The sequence below is a fragment of the Pipistrellus kuhlii genome, unplaced genomic scaffold (genome assembly GCF_014108245.1).
Source record: "Pipistrellus kuhlii isolate mPipKuh1 unplaced genomic scaffold, mPipKuh1.p scaffold_m20_p_43, whole genome shotgun sequence".
Lineage (NCBI taxonomy): Eukaryota > Metazoa > Chordata > Mammalia > Chiroptera > Vespertilionidae > Pipistrellus > Pipistrellus kuhlii.
In genome coordinates this window covers 3,316,439-3,332,851 of record NW_023425544.1, presented here as the reverse complement: position 1 = coordinate 3,332,851, position 16,413 = coordinate 3,316,439, and the positions used below count along the sequence as shown (strand labels likewise).

Sequence of the window (16,413 nt, the reverse complement as noted above, 5' to 3'; positions counted from 1 at the left end):
GAGCTTGAGGCTCACCCCTGGCCACCTGCTTCCCACAGCCAGGCCGGCTTCTGCTGAGGCTGCCCCGTCTGTTTTGACTTAGAGCCACAGCTCGCCAAACCTTTGGTTTCTTCCCTACCAACAGTTTAAAAAAAAAGTAAGCACCTCTCACATACATATATTTATTTGTAAATTAAATATATGTTCTAATGTATCAGCATGTTATGTACATTATAAAACTACAAACGATCAAAGAGATAAAGATGAAATATGTTAAAATAATATTTTATTTTATTTTATTTATCAACAATACAAAAACTTTCATTCTCATTAACAATAGTTTTAGTGAGAGCAATGTGATTGAGAAGCTTCCTCTTTCAGTTTTAAATAAACTTTTTATAGAAGTGCAACATGTGTTCAGAAAAGCACACGGGGCAAAGAACTGTCACAGAGTGAATACCCATGAACAGCACCCAGACGAAGAGACAGAGCGCAGCCAGCCCCAGAACCCACCACACCCTCTTCTCTGCCTGCCTCCCCCCGGCTGCCACTACTGACTCCTAAGCTTTGTATGAATGCAATCATACATTATGTAACCTGTATCTGAGTGAACATTATGTCTAAAATCCATCCTTTTCCACTGAACGAGTATTCATTAGTGCTTCCTGATGACAGTTTTGCCTTGTGGGAGTTTACCACATGCATCTTCCGTCCATCCTACCACTGACAAACATACAACTCTCTCCCGTCTGCCTATTACAGACGTGCCGCTATAAACATATTTGAGCACAACTTTGGCACACACTCTTATGCCTTCCTGCTGTGTTGACACCTAGGATCACAAGGCAAGTGTATGTTCAGCTTTGGTAGATGAGGCCAGTTTTCCAACTCGGGCTAAACTAACTAACACGCCCATCAGCAGGGTCTGGCAGCTTGGCTGATCCACAACCTTGCCAACACTTGGTATGGTCTTTTCCTTTTTCTCATTTTAGCCATTCTGGTGGGTAAGATATCGCAAAGTATTACAATCCCTTTTGAAGATGAGGAAGGAAATAGAAGTGCCTCTCTCCAGCTCACAAACCCGAGGTGGTCAGAGCAGGAACCCAGGTCTTTTGACTCCAAAAAGGGCACTGTTTCCATTGTTTCCACTTATGTAGGAAGCAAAACATTCCTTCCTATATGAACACCTTACAAGAGGCTAAAGCAGAACATGCTTGTGGAGACTCACATAAAAATGTCTAGATATATGTACCCCAAATACTACCAATAAGAGGATGGTTGCTTTTTTTGTCTACCTTTGTTTTCTTAGTTTGCTACAATTAATGTTTAATAATGAGGAAAGAACTATTTTTAAAAATTGAGACCTAATTTACATACCATAAGATGTACCTTTTCTGCAGAATTCAGCTGTTGCTAGTATATTCACCAAGTTGTGCAACTATTAACACTTCCAGAACCTTCTCATCAACCCCAGGAGAAACCTTCTAGACATTCATATAAACAAAATCATAACATATGCGGCCTTTGTGCCTGGTGTCTTTTACTTAAAATGTTCTCAAAGCTCATCCATGGTATAGCATGAATCAGTACTTTGTTTTTTATGGCTTGATAATACTTCATTATACGGATATACCACCTTTTGCTTATCCATTCGTCAATTAACGATATTTGGGCTGTTTCCATTTGCTATTATAAATAATACTGCTATGAAAGGAATGTGTAAGCTTTTGTATAGACATATGTTTCAGTTCTCTTGGGTATATACCTATGAGTAGGATTGTCAGGTCACATGGTAACTTGATGTTTAATTTTTTGAGGAACCGCCAAATTGTTTTCTGAAGAATGTGCACCATTTTACATTCCCACCAACAGTGTGCCACCCTGCAGAAAGAAGGGGCCATGCTAATGCCCTGTCTTTCCAAGGGCGTTGGAAAAGATAATGCCCAGAGGAATAACCATACAAGTGGCCCCAGGTGTTCTGCATACTACTCAAATCTTTCATCCCTCACAGCTGGATCGCTCTTTGGAGTGCAGTGTGTTAATACACATGATCTCTGGTTTGAGCAGGAATTCTATTCCTGCTTCTATTAATAATGGTTTAATGTTTTATCTTCTTTCAGTAATTGTTTCATTTGTATTCTATTTTATAAGTACAATCACAACAGTTATTTAGAAATAATTTTATACTTGAATGGTTCCACTCTCACTGCCAATCCTTTCCTACGCTGACTTGCCCATTCATGGTCTTTTTCTTTGATTTATCTTTCAGTGGCCAGACACACCTCTTAGTGATTTTTTTCCTCAGGAATGGTGCATGGCTATTGCTAAAGCTACACACAAGGTATGTCTTTGCATGACTGAAATGAGTTTCTTTACTGTCAAATGTGAACAGAAACTTGGCTGAGTATAAAATTATCGGGTCACAACCCTCTTCCCTGAAAACTCGATGGGTACCGCTGCATAGCCTTCTGGAACCTACTGTAGGCAAGTCTAAGTCCAGTGTAGTCTTTTTTTCCCCTTTGACTTTAAGTTTCCTTTTGCCTAGATGCTTATATATCCTCTCTTTAGTCTCAAATTTTAAAAATTTCTTTACCTGGATATTATTTTAAGTGTTACCTAGTTTTCCAGTTTTGCCTGATTCATGATGAACCCTTCAGGTCTCCTTCAGTTCAGAAAAATTGAGGATTACTTCTATTCCATTTGTTCTGATCTCCGATCTGGTCCATCACCACGTCTGGGCTTTCCTGTTGCTTTCTTGACCCTTCTGAGATGGGCAGTGGATCCTCCTCTTTACTCCTTAACTCTCTGCAGTGCCAGCTAATTTCAGATGCTGGCATTGTGTGATTTATTTCCTTATGTTCTTTAAGTCTCTAGCTCCTTTTTCATCTGTCTGCTGACTCATCATCTCATCTTTCAGAGAATCTATAACTTCTCCAAGAGAACAAACATGATGATGTTTGAAATGTATTTCAGTCTCGTGAGTAAAGGCTTGGAAACTTTTCCCAAAGCCTGCTCTTCCTCTAGTTCTTGAATGCCTTGTTTAGTTCCCTTCATGCTGCTGATCTCCTCGGTTGGTCCTTGTGAATGGTAGTGTTTCTATTTGTTCATTCTTGAGTGAACACAGATATTTACCCAAAAACATTTCCTCTATATGTCCTGATGGACTCAAGGTCTCCTGGACAATCCAGGGGCTAAGGTCCAGAACCACATCTGTCACTCATCAACTGTGACCATTCTTTAGTCAACATCTTCATTTCTCTTGTCTCAGTTTCCTTGTATATAAAACAGGAAAGTTGAGCTAATCTTTAAACATCCTTTAGTTCTACATTTTTATACTCTTATATATCATATAGATTTAAAGTTTCATTAGTCTGAAATTAGTTATCAAGAATTTTGCTAAATATATGTATAAACAATACTCTATTTGTTAAGGCTTACTGTACTTTATTTCAAATTATGTAAACCACAAACATTAAGCTCAAGAAATAACTTCATTTGATTATATATAAGAAGAAAGAGAGTTATAAACAATTTACCAAGAGCTAGCAGAATACATGCCCAGGGATATACTGGGAATGAAATGTGTGCAAGAAGACAAAAGCTATACACAAGCAACTGAGAGTTAGCTTTCCTCCCTTACAGTTTCTGCAGTGTCCTGTCAACACCACGACATTCAGTCTTGTCTAAACACTGAATACCAGTCAGAGACTATGATAACTGACCATGTCATCACTGGGCCAGTCTTTCCACAGCTCACAAACATTTTAAGGGATAACACTCATCGAGAGCTTCCTACTGGCACACACTCCATATGCAACATCCCATTGAATTCTGCCAACCACCTACTCGGAGATGTCCTCCATAGTCTCTGGCTCTGTAGTCTCCAACATGTCTTATTGGGTATGCCAAGAATGTAGGGTCCTGGCCACCCTAACCCAGGCCATTTGGGTAGTGAGTCCTTAGGCAAAGGCAGAATTTGAAACCAGCTAGCTCTGCACCCTACTGTGAACCACTTCTTTATATGCTATCCCACAGGAGCTGAACAGCATGTTACACTCTGTACTGGAACATGCACTCCCATCCATCCATCTGCTCCTTTCTCTTTGCCTAAGCATTGGGGCTTCTCAACTCCTCAAACATTAACCCCTCTTTTTTTTCCTCCTCTAGAAAACAAATGGCTTCATACCAAGGTGGTTGGCTCTGGTATTAGGGACAGGTACTTCCGAGTTATCCCTGATCCTTTCTTAGTACTCCCCATCTGTGGCTTTCAGCACCAGGGTCAGTGACAGCCCAGTCTCTGCCTCCATCCTACACTCCTAGGTCTTTGAGTTCAGGATAATACAAAACACATGTTGGGTCATAGATCAGTTTCCCATTGGCTTTCTTGGATTAAGGCCTCTTCACTGGATTCTGTAAGCTGATCTCAGTCAAGCATTTAGACCTAACAGGGGGATTTCCACTTTTGCCAGTTTAGGATCTTCCCTCCACTGGCAGTCTGGATAGATCTCATACACTCTGAACTCTGAACCTAAAAGTTCTGGAAATTCTATAGCAGTCTCTTTCCGGCTCCCCAAACTCAAATACAGAAGGGACCAACAATGTGCTCCCAAGTCACAGAGCTCCCAGGTTTGGTTGTAATAGCCCCCTTACTCACCTCCCACCTTCCAGTCTCCTCCCACATCACCCATCCTCCACCAGGACATAACTGATGGCGCTTCTCTCCTTCTATAACTCCAGAATGATTCTCCATGCACCACAGGATAATGTCTGAACTCCGGAGCACCGCCTGCAAGTCCCTCTGAGAACTGACCTCAAACCACTTCTCCAACCTCATCTCCCTTAGCTTGTCCTCCCCCCTTCACCACAAGCCTCATCCCAGCAGCACACACAACACACCCGAGACAGCGCACACTCTCTCCTGCAGTATGTCACCCTTCACCTGGGAAACTGAAAATCTACCTTTAACATTTGGTCCCATAAGCTTCCATTTCCACCACTTCCACCCCTGACACAGCATCATTTATTCATTCCTATCTGTCAGGTCTGTGGACTTCTAAGGACAAAGAGTCAAGCCAGTTACATGTTCAGTAAAGGTTTACTTCATGAATAAAAACCACTAATGAGACCAAGGTATTCTTCCATCCCCTGGAGAAGCATAGGTAGCAACAGATCTTTAAAGCAATAAAAATAAGCCCAGCTGCTATACTGGAAATCACGAAGGAATGTTTCAGTAAGAATGATTTGGTGACAGATGGGAGCTCTGAAGAAGAAGACTGAGCAACTGTAGAATTTGTCAGAATTTCCAGTGCAGGTCAGGAAATCAATGCTGTGAATGCCGGGGCAGGAACACTGTAGTGTCTCCCATGTATCAGTGTCCCAGCCACACTGGCTTGCTGTTGCTTCTCGAATTCACCAGGTCCTCGCTCACCTGAGACCATGACAGATACAGTGCTTCACCAGGCTAACTCCAATTCACCTTTCCTCTGAGAGGCTATCTCTGACTCTCCTCGCCAGATAAAACCATCCGTTTGTGACCTCAAAGCCCTTGTACTCCTCTTTTGGAGCTATTATCATAATTAATTTTTCATATACTTGTTATTATTTTTATATGTATTGAACTCTGCTACTAGACTGTAAGCTAAAAGATTGCAAGGACCAGACCTGTCTTTCTCCTCTACTGTAGCCCCACAGTCAGCATAGTGCTGGCGCTCCGCAGGCCCTGAACGACTGGATAAATGGGTGGGTGGGTGGATGGATGGATGGATGGATGGATGGACAGATGGGCCGGCAGGCAGGTACATCTGGAAGACAGGGAGGAACAAAGAGGAATAAGGCTACCTTTGATTGTTGGTACAATACTTTAATACTACCCAACTCTCTTTACTCTGACTCAATCCTCACAAAACCATCAGATCTTAAAACTGGGGCTTCCCACTGAAGAAAGGATGTGTCCACACGGGAGATATTGCTGTTTACTTGGGAAGCAGTTGTCACAGCAAATTGACACACCTGGAATTCTGGCTTCATATTCAGTGATCTTTCTGTAATACCAGGCTGCTCTCTCTGTTCCACAAGTATACTGGTCACAATGGTGACACTAAGTTCTAAGGATCTCTCGCCCTTAAGGAGCCCTCTAATATCACGATGAAGCCCCTATGACCAGTGTGTGTGTTGCTAAGAGTCCATCAGATGCCTTGCCTTTACTCAGCCAGAGATATGCACTAAGTCAGGTCTTAGGTCCTCTTCCCATGCAGTCACACTGCAGATTCAACAGAAAACCTTGCTGCAGAGGTTTCATTGGAGAGAAATGCTTCTTTGTGGCCATGGTCTATACACAATGTTCCACGAGCTGCTGCAGCTATTGAGAAACTGCAATATGCAAATGGATACGCTGAAGTCCGTGAGTGTTGCTGGGTAGGGAATCGGGACACCTGAGTATGAAACCCTGGCAAAGTTCCCATGCTCATCCAGAAAGTGGGAGAGTGGACTCAATGATCTCTAACCTTCGGGAAGGACTAGCACTGTATCTGATGAGCACAAAGGCCACAGCAGTGCTCACTGCGAAACAGCCCAGTAGCAGGTCTACCCAGAGATAAAGTAGAGAAATAGCTAATGGAAGCAACCAGCATCTTTTGAAAATATCAAAAGAAAGCTATTGTACAAGTCAATCAGCAAGTAACTTCTGATTTTATTAAAAAGCTTCGCAACAAGAATGAATTCTAATCTTAGCTATCAGTATCAATGATTATTATACTGGAGCCTTTACAAGAAAGACCAGGGTTTCCTGGTCCCTAGAATGAAACCAGACCTTAAAACCCATCACTCCAAATTGAACTCAACTCCTCAAATTTCATAATCAGGAAATTAAAATAATGAAAACCAAGGGAAAATACTACAAATACATCTTTTCAATTAACCTGTTTCCTTACCACATTTGTGACTCCTCCACTGTATGTCAGAAATCACCCCTTGAGGCAGCCTAAGGTTTGAGAAAAGACATGTGAGGAGCCCCAAACTTCTCCCATAGCTACAACCTGAACAGTCTATACTCTCTGAGCTTCCATTTTACCCTCTGCACTTCAAAGCCTACCCCCACCTACCATGCAGAATAAATATGCTGCTGAAAAATCAGCTGTCAAGAGACTTTGTAAAGTGTTGGGATATTTTATAATAAAGGGACCTCAGATCCAACCAACAACCTTCTCATTTTATAGATTTAAATCAGTGCCTGGGCACTCATTCAACAAACATCTATGGAGCACCTCCTATATGCCAGGCGTTGAGGATCCAATGGTGATCAAAGCAGCCACAGTGCACGATCTGATGGGACTGTATTATGCCACACCAGAGGAGACAGACATCACCAACAATTACACCATGCAAGACTTGCTAAGAATTTGGTCTTTTTACTATAAGAATTTAGAAACCAACGAAGGGTTTTGAGCAGAGGGAATGACATACTCAGATCATCAGGGCAGGAGGAAGTGCAGACTCTTGCTCTGCAAAGCAGTAGGGGGGTCACAAGGAAGTGGCTGTTGGTCACACAGTGTTATTACATCCTACATCAGGGTGCTTGTTGCGACAGCTTAATGGGGAAACAATCTTCAAATGCCAGTGAACAGTGTTTGATAAATGATGCCTAGAGAGGGGAAAAGAAACAGCCACAGAAAGGACACAAAATAAGAAATATTTTAAAATAGAGAAATTCACTAATTCCATATAATAAACTTTATTGCCACAAAGAGACACAACAAATTCTCCTAAATTTATTAACTTGTTTTCCATAAATATTTAATTATTTAGAAATGTACCAAAAGTACAGATTCCCTTGACCTAGTTATCAAGCTTATATAAGAGTGAGAATTATTGTATCCATAAACATGAATTTAATTACATTCATTATTCTTTCTTTCCTCTCCAATAAGATGATCGTAAAGAAACCTTTGATTGTTGAAGCCAAGCATTTAATTTTCTTCTGATTAGTCAAGTAACTGTCTTAAACTTAAAATAAAACCTTATAATAACAATATTTAAGAGGGAAAGTATAATATTACTTCCTATTGAAGACCCATTATTTACGTGGAATCACAGAAGAAAAGAAAGAACTGGGGACACCAGCCTTCAGTTCCTGAACTGGCCTGAGAGAGGGCCCACCCTCAAAGTGACTCTGTCCTCTCCCATATCCAAAGTCTACAGCTGATATATGACACAGTACATTTCTGTCTTGGAATCAGCACTCAAATACTTGAGGAATGAAGTAACAGAGTCCAGAGTCTGGGTTTCACCAGAGACCTGATGACTTATCGGTAAGAGTCTGCCAATAATTGGTGGCATGACTTGTCTAAGCAGAGCTCCATCACAATGTCCACAAAAGCTTATCCTGGAGACTCAGCAACAATGAAAGCAGGAGACTACCTGTGCAGTAATACACATGCAACAATGCTCCCATCACAGTGTAGACAATGAAAGTCAGAGGAGCATAACTGGGAATAGTCACTTGTGCCTACAACTGAGTAGGTTTCACAAAGAAGGGAAATTTGAGTTGGGAAGCCATTCTCAAGTCACCCAGGGAGAAGTCATGGTTTTCTGCCTCCATGGCCCCCACAGTGGCCACCTCCCCACCATCACTCCCACCATGCTGTTTTATAATCAGTGACTGTGTGCCTGTCTCCCTGAATAGTATATGAGCATCTCAAGGGTAGGACTTTGGGCATTCATTCTCCATGGCTCACCCTCAACTGCTAAGTAAATATCTGCTGATGAAGAATAAGAGTCAACTTTAGATTATTATTATTATAATAACATACCAGCTACCCTTCTTGAGCACCTACTACCACCTGCTTATTGCTGAAAGTACTTATCTGTACGGTCTCATTTCCTCTACACACACACACAAAAAAAAAAAAAGTCAGGTCCTATTATCATTATCCATTTTACAGATAAGGAGACTAAAACACAGAGAAATTAAGTAAATTGTCTCAAGTAATACAGTAAGTGACAGAGCTGAACTATGAATCATATGTGAATGAAGTCAGTTTTCAATTACTAGTGAACAAAGTCTTTACTTTCTCTGTCCTCTGCCTTGAATATAAAAAGGTGGATTACCTTTTGGTCTATTGTTCACTGGGCCCAAAGCCATTTCTTTCCTAGAGAAGAACAAAGGCAGTCTCTTGTTATTCTTCTAAACAATGACTGCTAACCAATACTTAGTAAACACCATTGAGGCGGGAGGTAGAATGGAGATCAAAATTGGGCTTTCAATATCAGTCAAAAACATTTATTTAGGAGGAAGTCTACTTACCAATTGAAACATTTTTTCCAATGTTGGAATAATTTCAAAAATAGATCAAGTTAATAGATGAAACAGCAAGAGTGTGTACAGAATGTTATAAGAGGAAAAGTATATAATAAATTTAAAAAATAGTAACAGTGCTTGCCTCTAGGGAGAACTAGGAACTAGAACCTTAAGGCAAGAAATTCTACATTTGTTCCTTCTTTGAACTACTTGCCTTTAAAAATAAAAAACATAATTTATAGAAGCCACTTATTGTGAGGCCTTTCCCAAATACTCACATACATATTATTATAACCATAAAAAATTATGCATGTTTATGAACATAAATTGGATAAACTTAATTTGGGGTGAAATAAGACTGTTGAACAATTTTTGTCTTTCATGTTGAGGTTCACTAATTTCACAAATATTGCAGTATTTTTTCTGTGCCAGGCAGTGCTAGATAGATATTTTTTAAAGAACTAAAAAACAGGTCATTAGTTTCCTCCCTCCTGTCTTTCAAGAAAACATGAGAGCATACTAATCAGAATGCCAGAGCTAAGACTACCTTTTTAAAAATATATTTTTATTGATTTCAGAGAGGAAGGGAGGAGAGATAGAAACATCAATGATGACAGAGAATCATTAATCAGCTGCCACCTGCATGCCCTCTACTGGGGATTAAGCCCAAAACCTGGGCATGTCCCCTGACAGGAAATTGAACTATGACCTGGTTCATAGGTCAAAGCTCAACCATTGAGCAACACAGGCTGGGCACTAGGACCACCCTTGATGCTCACATAGCCCAACATTCTCACTCAACTAAGAAAATGGAGGCCTGGAGAGGGGATAGGATTGGACCAGAGTTACATAAGAACTGAAAGCCTCAGAATCACTACCAGTGAGTGCTTTCTTTCTATGCCACATACTGTCCTGTTGTGTTGAAAGATGGGCAGGCAGGGAGGGGCAGAAATGGACCCTAGCATATACTGAGTGCCTATTAGTCAGGTGCTTTCACATATCTTATCTCATTTGCTCTTCATAATGAGCTCTCAAAGTAGGCATAATTATCCTCATTTTACAAATAAGGAAACCAAAGCTCTGAGAAGCTAAGAAACTGGTGCATAAGGCTTCAGATGCAGGACTGTCTGACTTCCAAACCAGAGGTCGTACCCTCCATACTGCAAAAGAAAATCAATTTTAAAAGGGAGACTGGGCTATGTCGCAGAGAACCTCGAAGGCAATAGTTCCCATTGATGAAATTTGTCTCTCAGCCCTGGATATTATCACTGCAATAACCACCATCAAAAAGCCTATCCCCTCATCCAACACAGGTTCTAGCCCTTATGTGCCACCAACTTGGGATTTTCCTAGTAATCCCCAGAGCAGGATGGTTATCCGGAGGGCACCAATCTCTGACAGCCATTTACAGTTTCTGCCGGGAGAGAACAGAACCACTCACACATGCTGCTGCTAGACCGACAGGTACCTGCCGCATGAGCACAGGCCAGTGTAAGGACCCAACCATGAGACGCCCTCCCCACGATGCCGCTAGGTCACCAGCACAAAACTGGTGGTGGTAAGAGAAGCCAGCACCAGGGTGGTTGGTCCCCAAAAGTCCCCTATGTTCTGGAGTGAAGACAAATGCAGACCAATACAGGAGAAGCCTCCTCCTGCCTTCTCTGCTGGCCATGCAACACAGGTGGGAGGAATGGCAGTTCGGATTGGTCTAACTGCCAGGGGTAAAGGCACTGTACAATGAAAGGTCATACTCGGGACACCCTTCTGCCTAGGAGGGAGCCCCACCATCTTGCTTTCTTCTCTCTGCTCCTGTAAGAATCTATTATAATTACCCTTTCAGTGTGGTACAATTAGAGTTTGTACTTGAATCAGCAGGGAGATTCCATAAAGCTCCAGCCTAAGCTTCATGCTCCAGTTCAGAGTCCTCACTGGAGCTGGGGACTAAAGGTCAGCAAACAATGAAATTTTCCTCCTCCCATTGAACCTTGCCATGGCTCCCTCGGAGCCTGACAGCGTTGAGCACTCATCTTTTGGGGATTTCCTACCACAAACCTGATCCCAAACTCAAACAAGAACCTGGTCTAGAAATCTCCTCCTCTTCAGACCCCCAGTTCCCGAATCCAACCTGCCCATCAACACAGTCAAGGGAGGCTCATGACTTTACAAGGAGGTGCTCGCTCTGTAAGCACAGCTCCATCCTACCTTCACAAGGCCCCTAGGAGGCACACAGGGCAGGTGCATGATGCTCGTTTTGCGAAAGAGAAAAAGACTCTCCAAGATGATACAGAGGAAAAAGCCTCTGAACTCTCATTCCTGTTCTGCCCCCTAACCAGGCGGCCATACCGGGTTTATGGAGACCACCGCTGTTAAGATTTCCAGCAGCTTCTGAGGTCAGGAGCCGCCAGCAAGCCAGGAGGACTCTTCAAGCTTCACACTAACTCGTCTTCAAGCACACACGTTTCTTAACAGCTGCTCATCGAATGCAAGCCAAGCACCCCCCAACCTAGGCATGGCCCCTGCAACAGCAACTGGAGAAGTCCCCGAGGTGTGAAAAATGGGTAAGTCCTACTTACGGGATGGCGTGGCACACGGGGGAGGGGGGAAGTGCCAGCCTAGCAACCAGGACAGCTGAGACCCAAGTTCGTCTCAGGAAAAGCACAGGGAGGCCTGGCAGGCCATTCTGGCCCAGAGGCAACCCTCGAAGCCTCCAGGACCCTCAGAAAGCCCAAAACTCCTGCTTCCACCCAAACCCTGCTGGACGGCGGCAGCGAAGGCAGCGCTCCCTTCTCCGGGACCACTCACCTCCGCTCGCCGCTCGCCGCTCCCCGCTCCCCGGCTTCCGGACGGGAGCACCAGGGTCCCGCCCCGCCCCGCCCCCTGCACCTGTGGTTCCCTCGGGCACCAGCTCTCCGGCCGCTCCGGCCTCCCCGCAGCCACCTCCCACCGGCACCCCGTGACCCCACCGGCCCCTCCGCCCCCCGCCCGCCCTGCAGCCCCTCAGCCCCCCGAACTGCCTCCGCGCCCAAAGGCGGGCCTTTCCCCATCGCCATCCCGGCGCCCGCCGCCCTTCAGACCGAGCCCTGACAGGACCGGCGCGCCGAAGGCCCCCGACCCCGGCCTTGCGCCCCTAAGCCCGCCCGACAGAACCCCCACCCCCGGGCCCGCCTCCCGCGCCCAGGCCCCTCCCGGCCCAGCGGCCCCTCCCGGCCCCGCCTCCCGCACCTGCAGCTCCTCCAGCCCGGCCCTCAGGGCCCCGCCCCGCCGCGGGCCGCTCTCCTCACCGCCCGCTCTCGCCGCCGCTGCCGCCGCCGCCGCAGTCACGGCCGGTCACCTTGACGCGGGCCGCAGTGGCTGCCGCCGCCTCCTCATGGCCCTGGGAGCGGCCCAGGCGGCAGCGGCGCCTTCGCTCGGAGGCCGGGGACGGGCCGGGCCGGGGCCGGGCCGGGCGCAGCTGGAGCGCAGGCCGACGCGGGAGCGGAGCGGGTGCCCAGCCGCAGTAGAAACCGTCCGCTCCTAGACCTGAGCGGCGGGCCGCCCAGCCAATCGGTGGACAGCTCTCGACCAGCTCCCCCAATCAGCTGGCCGCAGAGGCGGAGACACGCAAATCGGCCGGCTTGGGCTCGCCAGTGCGCAGCCGCTGCGGCCGTGGTCCTCTCTGGACTCGGCCTCTGCTCGGGTCGGTGGACACTCGTCAGCCCCTCTGCTACCCGCACGCCCGCTCAGCCCCGCCACGCCCTTCCCCTTCGTAGAAATAGCACCTCGCACGTCGCTCTCCAGACATCATTCCAAGCCTCAAGCAAATCCCCCTAAAATCCCTACCTGGGATTTACCGTTTGCAACAACAACAAAAAAAATGGTTTTGTGAGAGACACCTCAATGCCCATTCTTTACAACTCGGAGGCAGGCACAGAACCCGGAACGTCAGAGCCATAAGAAACCTCCAAGAGCCTCCAGTCCAACCCACTTATTTTACAGCTGGGCAAGATAAGGCCCCATGAGGCAAAGAGCTTGCCCCAGACCACACGGTGCAGAAGCGGGGAATGAGCCTGCCTCTTGTCTCCCTGCTCCCAAATCCTTTACTCAGGGCCAGGTGCCATGAGGTGAACAGAGAGGTGTAGTCACTTGTTTAAAGTCGCAGAGATAATAAGTTGCAAACAGGTCAATGAAGTTTTGGAAATCCGAAAACACACACACACACCTCTTTTCTGCCTCTAGGTCCGGCCTTCCCCTGAATGATCCTTGGACCCATCGACAAGTAGAAAACCCTTTAAACAACTTTTAAATTTATTTTACAATAACATCAGAGTATGGAAAGATTTTAGTTACTATGCTTCCGAAAGCTGATGGAAAGAAAAAAAAGAAACAAACAAGGAATAAAATCAGTAGAAATGAAGCCATTTCTAAGTCTTCAGAGATCTCTGAGGAAATTTTCTGCCATTTCACATTAACAAATGAATAATCATCAGAAAAGATAATTAAGTTTCGCCCACTGTTAAAGCGTGTTGTGCTGGAGGAGTGGGCAGCTCTCAGCACCTCCTGAGTCCCTCTCAATGAGAAGAAGGACCTTTTGGACCACAGGTGGAGAGAAAAATTGGAGAAATCGCCAAGGGGGATCCTCCAGGCCAGCTGCCTCCACTCAGATTTGTACAATACTTCCTGGAGGACAGCCCCGCTTTGGGGCCGTTCAAGGAGCTATTTTCATTACCGGTGCTGATTACCAAGGCCTCCATAGCCCCTGCCTTGCAATGTCCATGGCCTTGTGTGACCCCCTTCACTGAGTGTGGAAGGATTTAGGATGTATGTGATTATGTTATATAAGATTATAATCCATCTTGCCATTAGACTCTCCTTTGCTGGCTTTGAAGATGTAAGTTGCCATGTAGTGAGTGAGCTGTTCTCTGGAGAAGATCACTCAGTAAGGAGTCTCTGGCCAACAGCCAGCAAGAGGTCGGGCCCTCCGTGCAGCCGCCTGCAGGAACTGAATGATGCCAGCAATCATCTGAGCTCAGACACAGATCCTTGCCATCTAGCCTCAGATGAGTCTGCATCCCTGGCCAGCACCTGGAGATGCTTGTGAGATCCTGAGGCAGAGGGCCCAGTTACTCGGTGCCAGACTCTTGACACACAGAAACGGAGGTTATAAATGCATGTTGTTTTAAGCTGCTAAGCCTATGATAAAAATGTTACATCGCCACAGATGACTAATACAGAGGCACAACCCACCCTATCCTGGTGCCCAAGAGACAGCTTCTGGGCAGAGGCCAACAAGCCCCAGGTGCAACAAGGATTCTAGAATGTAGTGCTCCTCCAGACCCCGGCGTCAGGAGGCAGAGGAGAGGGTATACAAAAGAACACCGTCACTGGGACACAGTAACAGTGGCAATAGTGAGGTGGCCCCACGGTGAACCATCAGCATGGGCAGCTGGGGGAGACTGGGAGCAGGCGTTGAGAGTGAAATTTTCAATGTGGTCAGTTTCTGGAAATAATGCTGGCTTTGTCACTTCCCAGCCAGGTGGCCTTACACTGGGTCCAAACCTCTCTAAACCTGTCTTCTCGGTTAAAAGGATGTTATCATCAGAATGCCTACCATGTAAGGTTCTCCTGAGAAAGTGAGTTAGCCCTCGAGTGGCCGTGAGAATGCACCTTGCAAACCTCCAACTATGGGGAGCTCACTTGACCAAGGGCCCAGCTGCTGATCTCTGAAACCAGTAACACATTTGCACTGAGGCAACTCTACACATGGGCTGCACCCAATGCCAGACATGGCAGGGACTCTAAGGTGGACAGGTCCCTGGGTGATAATGGGACTCCTCTGATGATTTCCATACACTCCCTTTCCTCTCTTCTTCACTTAGAGTCAGGTTTGCATCCCAGTCTGGCGGCTCTCTCAACCCTCTTCAGCCCCCTGACCATTTATTTTCCTATGTTAAATTCTGTGTGGCATTTGCTTCCCCCTCCTATGGTCTCCCGTGTATCATCACAGAGGCTGGACACTTAGGAGAACTCCATTTCCCAGCATTCCTTGCTACAAAGGTTACTTTTCAGTGCATCCACTCTTGTTACTTGCAGTAGTTATGCCCTATCAAATCATTGTGAACACTAATTAAATCATTGTTCCTAGGGTACATACAGGGTTACTAGGTTCCTGTGAGGCTCTGCACAACATGGTTGGGAATCAATCAAAACATAGCCTTCTTTTATGTGTGCTTCTGTTTAAAAACACCTTAATATATATTGTTGATTCCTTAACATTGAACTCATGACCAACAACTCTCTAACCAAGTTTATCTAACATATGCGTTTTCTCTGGAAGGCATCTCACAGCCTTCCTTTGCTTGGGAACACCAGACAGCACTTCAGCACTGTGCCTGGGGGTCATTTTAAACAGAGAAATCACCAACAAAACAAAAAAACAACAACTCAAAAATGCAGAAAAAGTGGCATTAAATAGGTTGCTAAAAGGACACTTGTTTACAGTATGAGAGTTTGTTTGACCTCTGCTGGGAATGTGATGCATCAGCACCTGATACTTCGTGAGGAAAATATTTCCGCAAGTAAAGTTGTGGAGAGCAAAGGGCTGGGTCTAGCTTCAGGGTGAAACACTCTCACACAGGGCCTGCAGCCATATCTGACTGCAGTTGGACATGGGGCCATACAACACAGCTTGGGGCAGGAGGTTCCTGGAGGCCCATTCTGGGGATCGGAGGGAAAGAAGGCAATGAATAGTTTCGTTATGGAACACCTAACAACATTCCCATGTCATCAGAAGCTCAGCCAGAGTCCAGCAGGCAAGAAGGGATGAGTGAGGCCAGAGTGTGGGGAGGCAGTTGTGTTGAAAGAACAGAGGAAGTGAGAGGAAGCCAGCAAATGGCCCCTCTGCAAATAAGATACACACGACAAGAACCTCTTTGCCCAGCTGAGAGCGCCAGTGCCAGTGCTGGGGGGCCAGGAAAGCCTGAGTGCCCTGGAGAGGAGAATGGGCCACCCAGGGAGAGGATGCTCAAGGAGAGATCTGTGTGAGGCCTCAGGAAATTCAGATGCCAGGGTCCATTCTCAGAGCCCAGAGCTCCCACATTCAAGGTCCCTTTCGAGACTCACTAATATTTGGCCATGTAAGTGGAGAAAGGGAAGGAGCTGAA

The 16,413-nt window shown here is 45.7% G+C and overlaps 1 protein-coding gene across 13 annotated transcripts in view; it reads right to left on the bottom strand.

Annotated features, from left to right (window-relative positions):
• The window catches only part of RALGPS1 (Ral GEF with PH domain and SH3 binding motif 1), a 238,220-nt gene that overhangs the window by 198,292 nt on the left and 23,515 nt on the right, over nt 1-16,413 (bottom strand). For 8 of the 13 annotated variants that reach the window (XR_006739872.1, XR_006739873.1, XM_036412036.2 and 5 more), the window contains exon 1: nt 12,556-12,799. The exons of 1 other annotated variant lie outside the window; for it this stretch is intronic. The gene's annotated coding sequence lies outside the window, so the exon portion shown is untranslated. Of the gene's footprint in view, nt 1-5,640; nt 6,698-12,496; nt 12,801-16,413 lie in introns of those variants that run through there. 4 more of the 13 variants (XM_045572037.1, XM_036412038.2, XM_045572034.1 and 1 more) reach the window with 3 other exon arrangements.